Raw genomic sequence first — 22,932 nt, forward strand, 5'->3', positions numbered from 1 at the left:
GCCTATGTGTTGTTTGTGCTATGCTGTGAGATCGTCGACACGAGTAACACGGTCGTCTTCTGTGTTGTTGAGGTTTGTGGAGAGATGCCTTCGAGATGATACATTGGGTGTTGTGGTTGATACGTGAAGACATGATGAGTATTTTAGGTTGAGTATAACTAGTTGATAAGTTTAAATTTGTGACAAGTGAGTGTATTTGCATGCATGATAAGTTATTTCTTTCCTAAGAATGTATTAATTTTATGTTTATATCTTTTTACTTTCAATTCATTCAAACCCGAGCTCGAAAACGTAGAAACCGAGGTGATATACCATTTAGGACATGCTTCGAATCCCAACTAATGCAATTTATGTTTTTATTTGATAACAACGGTAAATTAAATGATTTAACCCTTTGGTTTCTTTGATAACCCGAGGAATAAAATAATCATATTTAACTATAAAAAAGTCGCTGAATAGATTTCAGACTAATGCTATCTTATTTTTAGCCGCCCCATCGTCGAATGTATCATTTTTTGGATGAATTGCAAAACTGGAAAAAATGTTCTTTATAACTTGATTAAAATATTTTTTCAGCTTTTGTAATTCATCTCAAACAATGGTGTTGTTGTTATTGAATATTTTGAACAACTATTATTTATTTCTAAATGTCTTTACTGATGGAATGCAAGTGCAGAAAAAACATTTTCTATTTTTGGAACAAACACTTAATTAGAAGTTGGATGCATTTAAAGCATACAAATTGTATACACTAGTGAAATAAGTGATAATGATAGCATCAACAATCAATCTTGGTGAAGGTACGCTTGACATTAAGTGATGATCTCTAGCATCTTGTATGGGACATGGACATGCTGTATTTTAAATATTTTGGGTAAACAATCTTGACATTTTGCGAAGATTTGTTGCATACAATTTAATTTTGATATTCTGGGTAAAACATGTAACCATTTTTGTAAAAAAAAAGTTATTTTACTCTAAGCCCTCGGTTTATTTGTTTAAAACCGAGAGATTAAAGTAAAATATTTTTTTTTACAAAAATGGTAACATTGTTTACCCTAAATATTATAAATACATTGTATGCAACTAATATTGTATGAAACCTACTCATGCTGTAATTTTAATATTCTGGAAAATAATCTTGATATTCTACAAAGATTTGTTGCATACAATGTGTTTTTAATATTCTAGGTAAGAAATGTAAATATTTTTGTAAAAAAAATAAAATTTACTCTAACCCCTTGGTTGTTTAAAAATCGAGATGATAGTTAAGTGATTTTTTTTCACTATTTTCAATCAATAGTCTTAAACAAATCTTTGTCGTCCATTTAAAGGTTACCAACGCTCAAGAATCTCACATTAGTAATCCGCGTGAAACCTAAGGGACGTCCATTATATAAGTTCTCTTACGATATTGTAAATCTAAATGAAACATATGAAGCGCTTAAAACCTAAGGAAACTTGGAAAAATTCTCTATGATGATGGATTGCAAGAGCAGAAAATCATCTGGGTTCAAGGTTTGTTCTATTAAACTTTAATTTGTATCAGAAATATCTTTGATTATTGATATTAATTATCTTACTACTTTTTTACCAGAAACAAATACTTGCGAAATCTATAGAGAATATCCTTTAACCAACCCTTTTATTTTGTTTTGAGAAAAGAGTTTCCCAGTATTTGAACTTGCCCAAAGTATTAAGGAATTGAAGTTCCAACATATGATCTTCATCGACAATAAATGTAATATTCAGGGTAAACATTGTAACGAGATTTATTAAAAATACTAAGGACCCCTCAATTTTTATGATAAATCGAGATAAAAAAGATGCTAGTTTTTGTAAATAATAAAAGTGCAGAAACTGGGGTTCAAACCCATGCACAAATGAATTTTACCTCGGTGTTTTAAACACCTAGGTGATAAGACTTTAGTATTTATGACGATCTTATTTACCTCGCTTCTATTGCCGAGGTAAAACTTATTTCGCGTCCAACGTTAGAGGCGTTATTTTAAGTAGTGAGAAATTAAAATCAATGGGTTTACTCAACTACCCAAATCCATATAAGTTAGTTAGACATGCCTGAGAAAGTTGTTATGGGTGGTCCATGCAAGAAAGGTAGTAGTTCTGCATTGGTTAACAATATTGAGACCACACCACCCCAACTAGATAACATTCAGAGACTATCTAGTATGATAGACGAGATTCTAGATTTATCCACATTTGAATTAAAACATGAACTAAAAATACCTTGTGTACTTCGTAAGAGTTGTCTTGTAGAATTTTTAAAAGGAGATGATTAGCTAGACATACCCGCAATACACTTGTGGTGCTTGGAAGTATAATTCTTACGATGATTTCAACATACATTTCTTGTTATCATACTTTAACACAAAATTTTGACATTAGCATTGTTGAAAGGAAATTTAAAAAGTATTGTTTCATAGATCCTTTGAAAATTCAATTTCGAGGTAATTTAGCAAACGCTATCAAGAAGAACATACACGATAAACTGCTTAAGGAGAATAAAGATTGTATCCTGACACCGTTTATCCATAAGTAAGTATATGTTTTAATTTGTGTTTTTATTTATAAATAGTTTTATACATATCTATATAATATATTAAATATAAAGCATCAGATTATATCACGACACATCATATGTCACATACTCTATTTTGCCACATCATTGTTACTCTTATGTGGTACCTTTCAAAACTCATATTTCTTTTGTTAAGGTCATGAGTTCCAACCTTAAGAAAAGAAAAAATATATCAACTTCACAATCACTTTGAAATTTTGAAATATATTATTGTTTAAACCTTATATAATAGTATTTATTTTTCTTGAACTATCTTTTGAATTATAAAAAGAGAGAAAAGAAACTTTGATATATATTTTTGATATAATATTTCTAAAATAATTTTAATTTATTTTTTATATTTTAAAAACTTAAATGGTATAATATTTTATTTATCATACTACTTACAACAAAGAATACTACCATAAAAAGAAAATTTTGGTTGTTTTAACGTTTGAATTTGAAATCACAATGAAAAAAAAAATTAAATATTATATAATGCTTTTATAATTTTCTTGCATATAGATGCTATGTCAAAGATTCAACTCATTATAATAATTTATCCTCACTTTAAGGAATATTTTTAAGAAGATATATTCAACAAAAGTTTTGATTAAAACAATATAACAACCCAACAATTACTCAAATTAAGTATACTTGTTCAAATTTCAAAAATAAAAGAGACTTGTGAATTCAAACACTACTAAACATTTTTGGTTTTATTGAAATCATAGCAAAGGTAAAGGTTGAAACAAATGTCTTTAGTGTCACATTTGTTAAATAAACAGCCAACGTGAGGGATTTTTGTTCATATGTGCAAAAGTTGGGAATTGAGAAAAGAGGCAGATCGTAAATTTGGTAGCTAGAGCAGAGTTTGGCGCGATCGTGAGAATAGGGGAAGAATTCTTCAACCTTCAAACTTTGAGGTAGGGGGACTTCTTCACTCATGGGTATTATAGGAAGTCAGGATAGTGAGGGGTCCTCAACCTCCTATCTTCTCCATCTTATTATGTGTATTTTTTTTATGTATTCTTGTTTGTGGTTAAAGGGGCTTGGATAAAACCCTTGAGGCAATCGATTGATGAGTTGCTCTCTATCTCATTGTTGTAATGAGAAAATATATGATTTTGTTAATTATGTCTTGTGAATTTTGTGATAATTTGAAATATGCTTTATCTGTTTGTAATTTTTATGCTATCCCAATTTATCTACTTTCCCAAAAATAAAATAAAAAAGTCAACATAATTAAAAAAAAAACATTAAAATAAGGAAAATCGTAAAAATGTCAAAAAAAATTGGAAATTGGGAATCAGGAGAGATTTCGCGAAGGAGCCGCAGTGGTCGGGGCCACCCAGATCGATGGGTGGCGGCAGTGCCGCATCGTGAAGGTACCGGTGGCGTCCAATTGCGCACTGGGATGAGAAGTCGCGCCAAATTGTGGCGGATGGGCCACGCTCAGCAGCGAATGGGACATGTGACATGGGAGTTGAATCGTAGTCGGAGGCACCGATGCATGCACGACTGGGTGTCGGAGTTGCGCGACGCTTTTTTTGCGCAAGGTCGGTCTTGTCGCAATTTGGCTGCAGTCAACGGCAGTCGCGTAACAGTAGTGATGTAGCGCAATGTGCGGGTCGCATGCAGGTTGGATGATCCAACTGGTCGATGGCTGTCCGCGGGTGGTAGGTGATAGTTTCGACTATTTTTTAGTTTAATGAAATTCGAGTAATTTTTTAAATCAATGAATTTTAGTTACCCTATTGATAAGTTTGATGATAAAATTATTATTTTAAAGTTTATTTGACTATTATTTTTAGTCAGACTACCGTCCCCTAAGAGTTTAGTAAAGTCATCACACGTGAAAGATTGTCAGTAGAGAATTTTGCGCACTTTAAAGTTATGAAAGTTGTTATAGAGTTATTCATAGTTTGCGACGTGCGAGTATAAAAATAATTTATTGTTACTCTGTTGTTGGTATGTTTTGAGTTTTTGATGAATTGAGGTGTGATTTTGATTTCCTAAGTAATAACATGAATTTACTCTAACTTTTTGTTTAGAAATATTATGATTATTAAAATTTAACTATATATATAAATATTTTGAGTGAAGTAATTTAGAGGAATTATAGTGTGATCTTATAATGGCGAAAGTATGGTTCAGTGAGGAATATCTTTGAGTATGAGTTTTGAAAATAATTTTGTTTTTGTTTTGAGTTTTATGATTATTGTTGTCATGTTCATGCATACATGTATATTGGAGTTAGGTAGGACTTCGGTTTAGAGAGGTCAGGTTGACAGAGGAACCATGAAGGTCTCATGTTCAGAGAGGAACATGGTTCAGAAAGGAACCGAAGATAGTAATAAATGAGTAACACGCCTCTGATACCCAAAAATTTAGTACCATATTTCACATTACATTGACATTATTGTTACTATGTGAGAATGATCTTAATGTTATTATAATTTTCCTGCTATTCACTTTCACCATTAACATTTGTAAGGATTATTCTTAACCCTTGTTTTCTTTTTGTGTTGGCTTTATTTTTATGTTGCAAATACTCAGTTAGAGAGTAATGAGATTTAGACGCTACCATGTGGAAGATGGCATTCTGCCTTCTTCTCACCAAAAACCAAGAAGAATCAGAACCGCAATGCTTTGAACCGAATTAAGAATGGGAATCCCTCAAGGGCCTCATCTGCTCCATTTTCTAGGCAGCAACCACCTCCTCAAAGAAATGACGCTCTGGTTTCACTTTCTACAATTGTGGGAAAACAGATCATATGGCAAAAAAATGTAAGAGCATGCCTAAAACTATTGTTGGCTCAAATGCTCAGGTTAACTTGACTGATGAGCCATTCTTTTTCTTCTAATCAAATTCTATTCCTATTCTTCTGAAACCAAAAACTCACCTCCAAGATTACCTTTAATAGGAAATCTTCATCAAATTGGTTCCTTCCCTCACCGTAATTTTTATGCTCTTGCCAAAAAATATGGCCCTTTCATGCAAATGTATTTTGGTAAAGTTCCTATTCTTGTCATCTCATCCGCTGAAGCTGCACGTGACATAACCAAAACTCATGATCATGTCTTTGCAAACAGACCCCCCAAGATTAACTACGACATACTTTTGTATAACTTCAGAGATGTTTCATCTGCTCCATATGGAGAGTATTGGAGACAGTTGAGAAGCATTTGTATGTTACATCTTCTTAGTGCTAAGAGGGTTAAATCTCTTCGTGCTGTGAGAGAGGAAGAACTTGTTTTAATGATGGACAAAATAAGAGACTATTCTTCGCAATCAAGACTAATGACGTTGTTTGCAGGGCTACTTTGGGAAATAAGTATAGTGGTGAAAGTGGGACAGGATTTGCTAAGTTGATGATGGATTTTACTGAGTTGCTTGGTACTTTTATGGTTGGGGACTATGTTCCTAGCCTTGATTGGATGACACATCTTTCTGGATATTACTCAAGAGCAAAGAAAGTTGCCAAACAATTTGACGATCTTTTGGAGGGTGTAGTCGAGGAACGTTTCAAAAATCCCAAAGGTGATGATGAAGAACAGACTGATTTGGTTGATGTTTTGCTTTGGATCCAAAGGACAGAATCACTCGGCTTTCCCATCTATAGAACAACCATAAAGGCTTTGCTACTGGTAAGTGTTAAACTATAAATCACTATATATTACTCTCTATCTCTGGACTTTATTATAAGAGAAAGTTTACTCTTTAAAATTATAGTATAGTTAATGTATCTGAACTATATTATGCAGGACATGTTTGTTGCGGGGACTGATACCATATCAACTTTGCTTGAGTGGGAAATATCGGAACTCTTGAAGAATCCACACATGATGAAGAGATTAAAAGAAGAAGCAAGGACAGTGGCGAATGGAAGAACATACATAACGGAGGACGATTTAAGTAACATGAAATACTTAAAGGCGGTCGGTAAAGAAGCACTACGGATGTATCCTCCGATTCCACTACTAGTCCCTCGAGAATGTAGACAAGATGTGAAAGTAAACGGTTACAACATTAAAGCAGGGACAAGAGTTTTTATCAATGCATGGGGAATTGCAAGAGATCCAAGATATTGGGATCAACCAGATGAGTTCAGGCCAGAGAGATTCTTGGATACATCGGTGGATGTGAAAGGAATAGATTACCAGTTGATTCCGTTTGGATCGGGGAGAAGAGGTTGTCCAGGACTAGTGTATGCTATGGCTGCTAATGATCTTGTGTTGGCGAACCTTGTGCATCAGTTTAACTGGGAATTACCTGGTGGTGCTGGGGCCAAGGTCGATATGTCTGAAGCATTTGGTTTTACTGTCCACAGGAAGTTTCCTCTTATGGCCTATGCAGCAGTTTCTAATCAGAACTGAATGAGGGAGTAGGAAGCAATAATGGAATTTGAATTATTTGTGCAGTAACCTTGTCTTTTATGTCTTGTATGGGTATGCACATAGTTTTAAATATGTAAATGTATATACATGCATGTGTATTTACGTGTATGTGTATCATATTTAAATTTAAATAAATTACATTTGAGATTCAAAATTAATGTATACAATAGTAAGTAATTGTATTTATATTGACACTTTTGGATATTACTTTGTGTCGGCTGTTTTGTATATAAGAAACCATTTTTTAAAACGTATACATCCTCTAAGCATGACATGATTGGATTAATTTAGTTTAATTGGTCCGAGGGGGCTACTGCCGATGATAGAGGGGGTGTAATAGTATTTATAATTAGTACTGTTATTGGACTCTATTTGTATTTAGGCTTTTAATAGTTGTTGGGCTTTTTAGGTTTATTATCCATTAAGAATATTATATAATGTAGTCTCATAAAGACATTTGGAATCAATCAGAAATCAATGAAAGTTATTTTATTCTCTATTTCTTTATTTGCTTTTTAATGTCTTTCTAGAATTTTTAGTTATTTTCATAGTCTTGCTAGGATTCTAATCCAGCATCCTATCAATTGGTGCTTTCATTTTCGATCTCACTTCCGCTTAAAGTCATGACAATATTATTGTTTGATGGGGAAGAAGATGCATATTGGTGGATTTTATGTTTGGAGAAATTTTTCAAGGAGCATGAAACACCCAAATCATTGAAGGTTTTAAAAGTTGTTGGAGCATTGAGAGGTTCTGCTTTCACATGGTGGATATGGTGGTGTCGTGTTCATCCGAGATATAATTGGGATACATTTACAACAACACTATTATGGCGTTTCAAGCCGGAGTGGAGACCCATTTTACCGTTAGATGATGAAGAAGAGGAACCACCGTATGAATCAACACAGTCCTTTTATTCGACGAATATTTCTGCTGAGGAGAACCCAGAAGAAGAGGAAGACCCAGCTGTGGAGTCAGATCTGAAACCCATGAAACCCATGAAAGAAACTTATTTTCATGAGGATCTTGTCGTGGAACCGAAAGTCGTTCATGAAATTGTTCAGAATCCTTCTTCAAATTTGAAGCAGCAGGTTGTTGGTGAAGTACAAAGAGCAACAACAGCTTCATTGCTACCACCTCCAAAGCCACCAGATCCTACTTTCAACATCAACAATTCCATTACTCCTCCACAATTTTCTTCCGAGCTTGTTTTTTTAGAGATTGATGATAATCCCTTTGAGCCTTGGGAGATTCCTGCGTCTTTTAAAGATTCTTCATTGTTTCAAAACTTTTCTGCTAACAATGCTAATGTTAAGGGTTGTATGCCAGATTCTCATTTCAAACAAGGTTTTGACGGTGATGTCAACTTCAGGATTCCACCAAAACCACCTGACTCACCACCACTTAGGGTTTCTACTATATCTACTCTATTTCACCAAAAACAAATTGACTTAATTCCTAAGGAGAAGCAACTACTACCAATCTCAGATTCAGGCATTCTCTCAAAATCATTTCCAACTGAATTTGATAGCTCCAAAGACGCTCACGATTTCCCGATAAATTTCCTTCATAAACCCTTATTATTGGAGTTGGAGTCATGACATTCAATGGAGTTCACGTCTTTCCAAACGAAATTTTGGTTTTCATCTCTAACTCAGATTTTCCCACCTACCCACAAATTTGCACTCGGGGATGACTTTGATCTTGTTGCAACAATACTCCACAACACCATAATACACTCTCTGTACATCTTTCAGCCGCTTACAATCTTGGTTACCGATGTTAAACTTGTGGTCGAGACTCAATTCAGAGATGAAAGGTTACATGGTGATGTTGATTTTGCGATTCCGCTAAAACCACTGCATCAGATTGTCATTCCAATATCGTCATCAGTCTTCTTGTCGTGTTTTTCAAAACAATTCATTCAACAGTACCTAGATAAGGAAGATGAGGAGGTAATAATTGTTGAGATTGATAATGGGGCTGATATTTTGATTCATCTTTTTGATTTTTTCCAACACTATTCTCTATCTAGTGAAATTTGGCCCAAACATAATTTGCATACCACTGTTGATTCATCTATGTTCACATATGTCAATGATACTGGTAGTTTTTGTGGCCTTTTTCAATATTTATAAGGTATTTTTTATGCTCCCGGAGGTATATGTTTCCCATACAATGATTCCAATTTTGGGGAGGATATTAGTGTTTCTACTCATTACTTTGGTGTTTGGCTCAAGAGTGACATCATTAGAGATCATTTAGATGCACATAATTCCAGATCATCTTTTACCGTTGAAAAAGTTGGAACTTATGTGTTGATTTCTAATAATTTGAGGCATGCAAAACTTGAAAAGTATTGGTTTCATGAACAATATAAGTGGAGATTTGGAACACTTAATTATGTTGTTTGTAGCAAATCACTCTACTTTGCATATAAGCATAAAGAGCTTGATATTGCAATTCACCAATTTAATGTTTGGGACTTTCTTGACAGTGTACTAATTATTGCTACTGAGTTAGACACTTTTGAGATTTACCTAGCTGTGTTGTTGGCCAAGAATCTCGACATGGAAAATCAGCATATATTACATGGTTCTTTTGCTAATGCGTATTTATTTATGAAGCCCAGTTCTCTTAAATTCATCTTCCAGCTTTATCAACTTGTTTCTATGACAGCGAATGCTTTAGATACCTTCCTCCAGTCCAATATCAATGGAAGGATTTTTGTTGTTCTTGGGGCATACTCTACTGAACATGAACTTGAATGCAATAACCATAACCTGCTTCCAATCATTGTGTCAATTGTATCACAGGTTGTTTATTTCTTCATAATATTGAGGCTTCATTCCAGACATGTGATATTGAGGCTTTATTCCAGACATGTGTTGACGGTTACTCAACTGCTAAGAAAGCATCGGGTTGTCGGCAAGTTTGTAGAGTTTTATGGGCAAGTTGACGAAACTGTTCCTATGATAGAATCCTATCTACCAGCTAATAAGATGTTTGTGGATTATAGTGAGCCCCAAGTGGAGATAGTGTACTCATCCTATTTGGAGCTCAATCTTGAGGATGTTGAACCATGTGTCTCATGTATTAAAAGGCCTTGTGTTATTTTGAAAGAAATGAAGGAAGATTGGCATGCCTGCCTCAACAATAAAGTTGGGTTTAAGGGTTTTGATGTAGAAAAGGAAGCTCAGACAAAGGCTGCAGAGTTGACATTCTGCGAAACACTTATTGTTCTTAATGATATCCATATTAATATCATGGAATATATTGCTCCTGCATCTTGTGTGGACATGGCCTTTAGAACCATGTGGGCTAAGTTTGAGTGGGAAAGTAAGGTTGCTGTCAATACAGTATTACAAGATGAGAGGGATTTTTTTGGGCCACATTATCAAGTCTACATATATGAAGCGCCTAACTCTGCCATTTGCCTTCGAAGGAGAGTATGGTTTTCAAGCTGCCAACCTTTATGCTAAGTGTTTTTGGTGAAGGATGCTTATTCTTTACTCATCCTATTATATATTCACATGCAAAATCATTACACAAAAAAAAAATACAAACTCAAATCTTTCCATTATTTTAACATTAATTTTAGAACCTTGAGGACAAGGTTCAAGTGAACCCGGCGGCAATGATAGAGGGGTGTAATAGTATTTATAATTAGTACTGTTATTGGACTCTATTTGTATTTAGGCTTTTAATAGTTGTTGGGCTTTTTAGGTTTATTATCCATTAAGAATATTATATAATGTAGTCTCATAGAGACATTTGGAATCAATCAAAAATCAATGAAATTTATTTTATTCTCTATTTCTTTATTTGCTTTTTAATGTCTTTCTAGAATTTTTAGTTATTTTCATAGTCTTGTTAGGATTCTAATCCAGCATCCTATCAGCCGAACTAGGAATCAGAAAGTTGCCAGCTAATTTCAAGATATATAAGTAAATCACTATTGTTACACATCAAAATCATCTAACTCGATCTTACAATATTACGAATTAGCATTTGTTTGATCCGGCGATTAAGGTAAGGAAACTTGTTAATAAGAATTAGTTAAATACGTAGCTAATTACAATTTGATTTGGAAGTCAATATTTATGTTCTTTTTTTAGTTTAATAAATATCATATCTGATAGATATACATTTTGGTGAAATATTTGAAGAGTCTATTGATGCGTCTTTTTCTTGTGCTATCTCAGCTACACCAGGAATCACTTGAGGTAGGGGACCGCTTAGGGAATTCTTTAGCTCTTTGATGGCTAGTCGAGCAGAGATGTTCTTGTGCCATTTATGCATGGTCAGGGGTATTGATTACATTCTTTCTCTGCTCCTGACCCTATGATAAAATTAATATGTGAGATATTTAATAAGAAGTGGTCAGGAGTGTGGGCTGAGCTTGAATGTTGGGATCATGTGAGATATTTAATAAATTTATTATGAGATGACGAAGTACAAACAAAATTATATTATTGGAATATCATATACTATTCAAAATTATGAGATGTGTGTAGGAAATAGTATTATATCCTAGTTTTTTCCCAACTAAATAAGATATTCTAGTTCTAGTTCTAGTGGAAATGGCATGCGGTTGTTCTCTAGGAATGTAGACCATAAGCTTTTCACAGGTTCTCGAGTGGGCTCTTCTCAGACTTAGGTCTCTCTTCTTAGTATCTTGATGATACGATTATTCTAACAGATGCCTTCATTAAGAACGTCTAGCTTATCAAGATTATTTTCTGTGTGTTTGAGCTATCCTAAGGCCTTTGGGAGAATTTTTCTAAGAGTAGTCTCATAATTGGTGTGAATTCTGACCCTGCTTTTCTTGACCTAACTTGTGATTTCCTTCATTGTCAACAAAGATCTCTTCCATTAAAGTATCTTGGTCTCCCAGTAGAGACTAGTCCACGTTTGTCTTCTACGTGGGAACCCTTAATTAGCCTCATCAATAGGCGACTTCACTCGTGGAGGCATATGTATGTGTCCTTGGGAAGTCATTTGGTTCTTCTTAACTCTGTTATTAATGCAATCACTATCTTCTTTCTGTTTTTTCTAAAAATGCCTTTTAAGATTTGGAAGAAGATTGTGAAGATCTAGAGATTTCTATGGGGTGGTGTCAAAGGTGAGTCAAAGATCACCTAGGTTAGGTGGTCTGATGTTTGTAAGTTGCTCCATCAGTGTGAACAGACGGCTATGTCGAAGCAGGAGTCGTAACCTCTGTATCATCACCAATGGCAATATCCTCATCAGCAATAAGGACCGGATCTATGGCAGCCGCCTCATCTACAATAGGGGGTCGATCTCAGCCACATCATCACCCATCTCCGCATGTGAAACAACCAACTCATCAGCTACCACATCTAAAACGACCACCTCAACAACAACAGGTAGAACATCTGTACTTGCACCCTGCACCTCTCGAGCATGACAACCTCAACATCATCTTTGGGCTGCTCGTCTAATCTCACCGCTCAACGTCAAGGTACGCGGAATTAGGCCTACTCAGTCATCTGTTTCCAGTGAGAACCGGTTTTAGCTACTCGTCCAGCCCTTAGCTAGGAAGTACTCTGCCTCAGCAACCCTAACTCTGGTTGCCGCTCTATCAATGGTCCTGCCTCTAATTGTGTCGATATTCCCCCTAGTCTTCACTACTGCAATATAAAAAAAAATACAAAAAATTAGTGAACTACCGCAATTTTCAAATTTCTAACTTAGTATCAGAAATTTTAAATTTTCGAAATCTTTCAAATATTTTGAACTACCGTAAATAATGAAATTTTTTGGACAGTGTGTATGAAAATCTTTCGGAAATTCTATAATTTCTAATACAAATGAATTCAAAAATATCAAAGTTTATGTAATTTTCGATTAAAAAATTATATATTGTACCGGCAATTTTTTTTTAATATTTCCGTTAAAAAAACTCACTTTTTTCACAATTTCTGATGATAAAACTCATTTTGAAATTTCTGCAACGCTTGACCGAATCTTGAAAATAATTGAAAAATTTACAAGATTATTAAAGTCAATGATTTGAGTTTGAGACATCTAAAGTATAAGGAGGGTGGCAAATTAAAACCCCATTATGTTATAATATGTTATAACGCTTGAAAGATGGCTCTCATAAAATATCATTATTTGATCTGGGGAGTAATTTTTTAAAGTAGCCGGCAACATCGCCGCCAAACCAAACGAATGTGTGAATTAGCCCTCAATAAATAGGGTCCGCCTCACACAATTATTTAACTTCTATGTTTGTTTTTTTGTGTGAAATAATTCAATTTTCTTTACATAAAGTCAAGGAATTCAACTAGTAAGTTGATATAAATGAAAATTTTCTTCTTCCAGTAAAGGTGGATTTGAATTTGAAAATTTAGCAGTCAAAATAAGCCCTCACAAATCACAATAGCATCCACATCAATAATAATTGTGAGTCCTTTATTTTGGTAGGTGATAATACTATCCTTTCGTTGACACTCACTTCTTTATATAATATTCCCTTTTTATTTAATAAAAAAATTAGAAGTTAGTTGCCAAAGTTATGTGATGGATTGTGTTTGGTATTTGTTTGGATATGGGACTCCATAGGGGTAGACAAAATAAATTTATTAGTCATGTCTGTGCATGTGCATATTTAATTGATTGTTTACTATTGTAATTATTTTATATGTATAAACTGTATTTTGTGTTATAGTTCTGCTATGCTTGTCAATATATCTATCTATCTATAGTTGTGCCTTTAATCATGCGTGTGATTGTTTGATTATGATATTAACTGTTGTTATGTCATTATGCATTTGTGAACATGTCAATGCTCTTGGTGTGTTATTATTCAAGTGCTTGTGTTATGTTGTGTGTTACATAGTATTTATATTGACAATGATTGTTAATATGTGATCAACTATATTTTAACATTATTCATTGTATTAAGTTTGTTTCATATAATTATCGTATATGTGATTTTCTGTGATACTATTTTGTTCATAGTTCTCTCTTTTAAGTAATAAAACACGCACATGAACTTTTTCAGTATAATACTTATTTAATATTTACACAAGTCTTTTAGTGCTTACTTTATATATGTATAATGCAGCAATATTATCCATATGACGGGATGTGTTGATATGCACGGTGTATAAATACTCAAATATTGTTTATATTAATCAAATTATTATATTTATTATTCAAAATAATATACAAATTATTTAAAATAGTATAAATATTACTCAGAATTATGAATATATTACTCAAAAATATAGTTAAAATTCGATATTATTCAGAATTGTGTAAATATTACTAGAATAGTGTACTCATTACTCACAATTAATAATTACTCATAATTAATAGATGTGTACAAATAATACATATATTATTTATGGATTATGATATTATTACTCGTTTCTAACTAAAATGTTACTCGGAACAATTTAAATATTATCCGTACAAAACTTATGCACTGTGCATAAGAATATACCTTATACCACATTAACCTAACCCCATATGACATTCCCACCGAGACTTTTCCATTTGATATTTTCAAATAAACAAGCTTTCACAGTAGTTTTCAGGGAGGGTTCGAACGACTCTGATATTACTTTTCAATTTTTCAAAATTATAGCTATCATATAATAAGAAATAATGATATAAATAAAATAAAATTTTCAGAATTTAAATTTATAAATAACAATATTAAATGATTTTTTTTATTGTTTAAATGATGTGGTAGGAATTGTGTGACGTGACAGGTCATTGTCATTTCAGTGCCACATCATAAAATTAAATTAAATGTCAACTAGACAAATTTAAAGAGGACTAAAAAAACCATCTAAAATGAAAAGGAGGATCAAAAAATAATTTTTTTAATGGAAACTATAAAGTTTAAAAAATTAAAATAAGGGGACAAAAATACATTTAAGCTGATATTCAAAGCAACTGAATACTTTGCACAAAAAAAAAAAAAAAAGCAACTGAATACTAAATCAAGTTTTATATACTAAATCAAGTCTTATAATATTTAATTTTAAATAAAACACGTTATCTCGCCATTAGATACTTTTGCTACTGCAAAATCACAAAAATTAGGTATTATTAGATCCTCAAATTTTAAATGAAAAATGAATTCTAATCTTATCAAAGTCCTATGCAATTATGTAGAAGTTTATAATTATATAGAGGTTAATCATGGGAGAGGATTTGCTAACTTTGGTTATTAGTGTCTTTGATATCTTGGTGTGTAATTTGGTGCATTTTAAACACAAATGAATAATAAAAGTAATATATTTTGTTGAGATAAACAAATGGCTAGATAGATAAAGAGAAAGGCACAAAGATAACAACAACGTTAAGGTAGCCAATCTTGTCCGGTTATATGTAATGTTTTAAAACTAATGCATATGTGAGCTCAATTCTGTTTGTTAATTACTAAAATTAATGCTGAGATTTTTGACCATGAGCACCACTTTAAAAATTGATGATCACATCGAAGAAGCGAAAAAGTTGAGGATGTTCCCTTTCACCTTAGCTGAAGAGGCAGAAGAGTGGTTATATTCTCTCCCAGCAGGGAGTATCGCATCGTGGGAAGAGATCAAAAAGGCCTTCATGAATGAGTAATTTCCAGCGTTAGTCTTTCTACGAAAAAGGTATGAAATTCTGAACTTCAAGCAAAAGGAGGGTGATGAACCTTTGGGAGATGCCTACAAAAGATTCAAAAGGATCTTCGTAGCATGCCCAACTCATAACATGGATCATACTGAACAGATGCAAGTGTTTGTTAATGGGATCAAAATAAAGACAAAGCAGTTGATCGATACAGCAGCCGATTGCTCAACTAATTTCTCAACAGTCACTGGTATTAAGAAGATCATTGAAGCGATAGCTGCAAATGAGCATCTGGAATTGTATAATAGGTGTTCTAGCAAACCTGAGGGAATAATTGATATGAAGCTGGGAACCAATAAAATTTGGATTGAAGATGTAATAGCTGCAAAAGTTGAAAAAAATTGAAAGCTATGAATATAGCACAAAATCGCAAATTCCTCGTTTTTCTATTTTATTTTATTTAATTTCTATTTTCATATTTTCAAAAAAATCTCAAAAAATTTGAAGCTTCGTTATCTTATTTTATTTGATTTCTTATCAGGTTTTTATATTTTTTATATTTTATTTTGATCATGTTGTGAATTCAATGCCACGAACAAAGTATAAAATAAGGGATGAATAAAGGACAAGGAAGAAGAGGAGAACACAAATATTGGTTATAACTGCTATTCTTTTACTTTCTCTTAAAACAAGATTACAAGTTTACAAGAATAACAAATAACCTCTCTCACCCTAAATTAGGATTTGTAGCTTAGCAATGATAAGAGACTAGTATGCTATTTATAATAAAACCTAACATACTAACTAATGGGCTTTTTCCACAAGGCCATTTACACAAGCCAACTTAATAAACAAGCTAACTTAACAAATTAGGGTTTAAACACTAAAACCTAATTTAACATGCTAACAACCCTAGCATCTTCGACACAAGCATGTGAACAACCTTCGACTTCATGCTTAACCCTGTCGAACCAAGAAGCTACCCTTCGGCCATACTAGAGTTCGATCAAATATCTCACAAATCTCCACCTTGGATCTAACTCTACAACATCAAGGAAACAAACTAGCTTTCTTCGTGCAGCTTTATCAACTGCATACAACGGAAAAACATGCAACTTGGCAATGTCTTGGTGATCATATCAGCAGCATTGTCTTCAGTCGAAACCTTCAGCACTTGGACTTCTCCACGCTCGATTACTCCTCTGACGAAATGCAGCCTCACATCAATGTGCTTAGTTCGCTCATGATAGGCTGAATTCTTCGACAGGTGTATTGCACTTTGACTATCACATTTAACAGTGATACCTCAACCTTGAAGTTTCAGCTCCTTCGCAAAACCTTCAAGCCACAATGCTTCTTTCACAGCTTCAGTTAGGGCAATATAATCCGCTTCAATGGTTGATAGAGCAACAACCTTCTGAAGTGCTGCTTTCCAACTAATTGCAGTGCCAAACATAGTGAAAACATATCCAGAAATAGATTTTCTGGAATCCATACAACCTGCATAATCAGAGTCGACATATCCTTCTATTACTGCTTTGCTATCTTCACCGAACGCTCCACCATAAATTAGGACTCTATTCAGAGACCCATTTATGTACCTTAAAATCCACTTCAATGCTTGCTAGTGAGCCTTTCCAGGGTTCGCCATGTACCTGCTTACAAGACTTACTGCATATGCTATGTCGGGTCTAGTACAGACCATAGCATACATCAAAGAACCAACTATATTAGCATATGGGATGCTATTCATATAGGCTCTTTCGACATCAGTACTGGCACACTGATCAATACTGAGCTTGAATTGAGGGTTTGTTGGAGTCACAACTGGCTTCGAATTCGACATACCAAACTTTTCGAGAATCTTCCGTAGATATGCCTCTTGAGATAAGCATAACTTCGACTTCCTTCTATCTCTTCGAATGTCAATTCCAAGAATCCTGGAAGCAGCTCCCAGATCCTTCATATCGAACTCCTTATTGAGATCAGCCTTCACCCTCGTCACATCTTCAACATTGTTGCTTGCTATGAGAATATCATCCACATAAAGCAACAAAATAACAAATGAATTACCAGGTCGAAATCTGAAGTAAACGCAGTGGTCGAATTGACTTCTAATGAAACTTATGCGTGCCATGAACTTGTCGAATCTCCTATTCCACTGTCGAGGAAATTGTTTCAGCCCATACAAAGATCTCTTTAACTTGCACACATAATCTTCCTTCCCCTTTTCGACATACCCTTCAGGTTGCCTCATCAGGATCATTTCATCTAGATCACCATACAAGAACGCAGTCTTCACATCCATCTGTTCCAGTTCAAGATCGAACTGTGCCACCATGGCAAGCAACATTCGAATGGACCTATGCTTCACAACAGGAGAAAACACATCATTGAAGTTGACACCTTCTTTCTGAGTGAAACCCCTTGCAACTAACCTTGCCTTGTATCTTTTCGACGTCACTCCTTCAATTCCTTCCTTAACTTTGAAAATCCATTTACAGCTGACTAACCTTGCCCCAGCAGGTTTCTTGATCAGTTCCCAAGTATGATTATCATGAAGAGATTTCATCTCATCATCCATGGCTTTCAGCCATTCAGTCTTATTTCGACTCCTCATAACTTCCTTGTAGTCTCTAGGTTCTTCGTCTAAAACCTCACTTGCAGAGATTAAGGCATAAGCTATAAGATCTGCATACCCAAGCCTCTGAGGTGCCTTTATGACTCTTCTCGACCTATCTCTCGATAATAGGTCGTCATCGTCAGTTTCCTCAACTTCCTCAGCATCTTCTGCTTCTTCTTCCACTTAATCAGGGATATGCAATTCAACATCAACATGCTCCACCTCAACAGGAATCTCTACCTGTTCCAGCTCTACGTCAGATGTTTCTGTACTTCGACCAACATCATCAGTTTTCTTAAAAGCCATTTCAGCTTCATTGAAAACTACATCTCGACTGGTGATACACCTCCTGTGACCTGGCTCTAGGCACCATAGCCTATAAGCTTTGACTTCTTCTGGGTATCCCATGAACATGCATTTTAGAGCTCTAGGTTCAACCTTGTCTTTCCTAATGTGAGCATAGGCTACGCAGCCAAATACTCTCAGTTTGTCGAGATCTGGTGGATGTCCCGACCAAATTTCTTCAGGTGTCTTCATATCTAATGCTGTCGAAGGACATCTATTTATCAGATATGTTGCTGTCGAAACAGCCTCTGCCCAGAACACCTTCGTTAACCCCGCACTAGTCAACATGCATCTGACTCTTTCCAAAATAGTTCGATTAAACCTTTCAGCCAAACCATTTTGCTGTGGAATACCTGCAGTAGTTCTATGCCTTGCAATACCAGAGGCAGCACAAAAACTGTCGAATGCCTCATTGCAAAATTCCAGGCCATTGTCGGTTCTCAACCTCTTGACCTTTCTGCCAGTCTGATTTTCAACCAGAGTCTTCCAACTTTTGAAATTATCAAATGTTTCATCCTTAGTCTTCTGGATGAATACCCATAATTTTCTGGAATAATCATCTACTATGGATAGAAAATACCTTGCTCCTGAATGTGATGGACACCTTGCAGGCCCCCAAAGATCAGCATGGACGTAATTAAGGGATCGATGTGTTCTTTGTTTGCCTTTTGTTGAACATCACTCTGCAAGATTTTCCAAGTACACAGGGTTCACAAAACTTCAGCTTTTCGACTTTGTCTCCACCAAGCAGATTTTGTTTCCCTAATTCGACCAGACCCCTTTCACTGACATGGCCCAATCTCATGTGCTAGATTTCTGTTTTCGACAAAGGTTTCGTGGATGCAACATTTGTCGAACCACTTACAACTTCAGCCTCATGGGTATACAAGCCCTGTTTCTTCACGCCTCTCAAGACTTCCTTCGAACCCTTCATGACTCTTAGGATACTTTTCTCTCCTTTGAAAGCATATCCTTTCTTGTCGAATTCACCAAGAGAAAGCATATTTCTCTTCAAATCAGGAACATACCTGACTTCAGTCAACAACCTTATTGACTCATCATGGAGCTTGAATCTCACAGATCCAACACCTGCGATCTTGCAAGCCTTGTTGTTTCCCAGCAATACTGATCAACCATCTTGATCACATAATTCCTTGAACAAGTCTTTGTTTGGAGTCATGTGCCAAGTGCAACCTGAATCCATAATCCACTCCTTCTTAGAGTCACTGCTTGAAACCACAAGAACATCAGATGATTCGAAATCATCTTGAACAATGGCAGCGTTACCATTATCCTTACCTCCATGATATTTCAGGCGTTCAGGGCACACCTTTCTTGTGTGACCCTCCTTCTTACAATGGTAGCATCGAATGCCAGATGCTTCGCCACTGTAAGACTTCGACTGGCTTTTGCCTTTCTTCTTGTCGAACTTACCATCCTTTCGTAAGAGTTTTCCTTTAACGGCCAAACCTTCGCCAACAGTCGAAGGTTTATGCTCCTTTCGTTCATTCAAGTCCTTAGAGTACAAGGCTGATTGAACTTCTTCAAACGTCAGGGACTCCCTTCCATACAAGAGAGTTTCTTTGAAGTGAGCATGTGATCAAGGCAAAGAACACAATAGTAACAACGCTTGATCTTCATCATCGATCTTCACATCAATATTTTCAAGATCAAGAATCAGCTTGTTGAACATATCCAACTGCTCAGCCAATACTTTGTCTTCAATCATCTTGAATGAATACAAAGCTTGCTTCAGGTAGAGTCGATTTACCAGCGATTTGGTCATATAAAAACTTTCAAGTTTCACCCATAACCCTGATGCCGTCGTCTCCTTTGATACCTGCCGGAGAACCTTATCACCAAGGCTCAACAAAATTGCGCTGTATGCTTTCTCGATCATATTCGTCTTCTCCGCTGCCGTCAATTCTGCATTCATGGCTGCCTCTCCCTTCAATGCTTCCAAACAACCCTGCTGAACCAGTAGGGCTTTCATCTTCAAGCGCCACAGACCGAAATCATTCACTCCGGTAAACTTTTCAATCTCATACTTTGTTGAAGGCATCTTCTCCACGCTCACTGCACCAATTTGTTGTGAACTCAATGCCACGAACAAAGTATAAAATAAGGGATGAATAAAGGACAAGGAAGAAGAGGAGAACACAAATATTGGTTATAACTGCTATTCTTTTACTTTCTCTTAAAACAAGATTACAAGTTTACAAGAATAACAAATAACCTCTCTCACCCTAAATTAGGATTTGCAGCTTAGCAATGATGAGAGACTATGATGCTATTTATAATAAAACCTAACGTACTAACTAATGGGCTTTTCCCACAAGGCCCATTACACAAGCCAACTTAATAAACAAGCTAACTTAACAAATTAGGGTTTAAACACTAAAACCTAATTTAACATGCTAACAACCCTAGCATCTTCGACACAAGCATGTGAACAACCTTCGACTTCATGCTTAACCCTGTCGAACCAAGAAGCTACCCTTCGGCCATACTAGAGTTCGATCCAATATCTCACAAATCTCCACTTTGGATCTAACTCTACAACATCAAGGAAACAAACTAGCTTTCTTCGTGCAGCTTTATCAACTGCATACAGTGGAAAAACTTGCAACTCGGCAATGTCTTGGTGATCATATCAGCAGCATTGTCTTCAGTCGAAACCTTCAGCACTTGGACTTCTCCACGCTCGATTTCTCCTCTGACGAAATGCAGCCTCACATCAATGTGCTTAGTTCGCTCATGATAGGCTGAATTCTTTGACAGGTGTATTGCACTTTGACTATCACATTTAACAGTGATACCTCGACCTTGAAGTTTCAGCTCCTTCGCAAAACCTTCAAGCCACAATGCTTCTTTCACAGCTTCAGTTAGGGCAATATACTCCGCTTCAGTGGTTGATAGAGCAACAACCTTCTGAAGTGTTGCTTTCCAACTAATTGCAGTGCCAAACATAGTGAAAACATATCTAGAAATAGATTTTCTGGAATCCATACAACCTGCATAATCAGAGTCGACATATCCTTCTATTACTGCTTTACTATCTTCACCCAAGGCTCCACCATAAATTAGGACTCTATTCAGAGACCCATTTATGTACCTTAAAATCCACTTCAATGCTTGCCAGTGAGCCTTTCCAGGGATCGCCATGTACCTGCTTACAAGACTTACTGCATATGCTATGTTGGGTCTAGTACAGACCATAGCATACATCAAAGAACCAACTATATTAGCATATGGGATTCTATTCATATAGGTTCTTTCGACATCAGTTTTGGGACACTGATCAATACTTAGCTTGAATTGAGGGTTTGTTGGAGTCACAACTGGCTTCGAATTCGACATACCAAACTTTTCGAGAATCTTCCGTAGATATGCCTCTTGAGATAAGCATAACTTCGACTTCCTTCTATCTCTTCGAATGTCAATTCCAAGAATCCTGGAAGCAGCTCCCAGATCCTTCATATCGAACTCCTTATTGAGATCAGCCTTCACCCTAGTCACATCTTCAACATTGTTGCTTGCTATGAGAATATCATCCACATAAAGCAACAAAATAACAAATGAATTACCAGGTCGAAATCTGAAGTAAACGCAGTGGTCAAACTGACTTCTAATGAAACTTATGCGTGCCATGAACTTGTCGAATCTCCTTGTCATACCCTAATTTTTGACCCCCCTGAGATGACATATCTTCAGGATTTTCATCAGGTCAAAGCAAGTATCCAGAGCAGTCACTTCTTCATTTGGCATTTAATCAAGGATGTTCAAAGACAAGAAAACTCAGGCAAAGGATCAATCAGTAGAAGGATTAGTCTCTAACATAATCATAGGACTAAAGAGCTTCATTTTTTCACCTATGATTGATTAGACACCCAGTCCTCTGAGTACAGATTTACTCAGGTCACCAGACTAGGGTTTTTGAGCCTATCAAGGACTAAAATCAGGGATCACCTTTGGGAAACCCTAAAAAGCCCCAGGGGATCATTCAAAGACGTCAATCATCTTAAAATAGCTCATATGACAAGATCCACTGGACATCACACATCAATTCAAAGTCTACAGTCATTATTTTCACATGGTCGACAATTAGGGTTTTTGACCTAATTCACCAGGATAGTTGACTTTTAATCAGGGTATGGATCCAAAACTCAAGACATGATTCAAGGACCTCTACTACCTCAATATAACCCATTTACATCACTCATTTGAGGAGAAGATCTTAATTCCACACAAAAGTCCAAAATCTCACCTTATTTGGAAAAAGTCAATTGTATGGGATCACCTTTGACTTTTAAGATTTTTGGTCAAACCATGACTTTCAAGGATCAATATCATCAATATATGGATATTAAAGTCATTTGACCAA

The 22,932-nt window shown here is 35.4% G+C and overlaps 1 pseudogene; it reads left to right on the forward strand.

Moving 5' to 3' along the window:
* The first annotated feature begins 5,384 nt into the window (after window positions 1–5,384).
* Window positions 5,385–7,088, forward strand: LOC131636649 (cytochrome P450 736A117-like; annotated as a pseudogene).
* Window positions 7,089–22,932: the final 15,844 nt, after the last annotated feature.

Source organism: Vicia villosa, linkage group LG1 (genome assembly GCF_029867415.1).
Source record: "Vicia villosa cultivar HV-30 ecotype Madison, WI linkage group LG1, Vvil1.0, whole genome shotgun sequence".
Taxonomy (NCBI): Eukaryota; Viridiplantae; Streptophyta; class Magnoliopsida; order Fabales; family Fabaceae; genus Vicia; species Vicia villosa.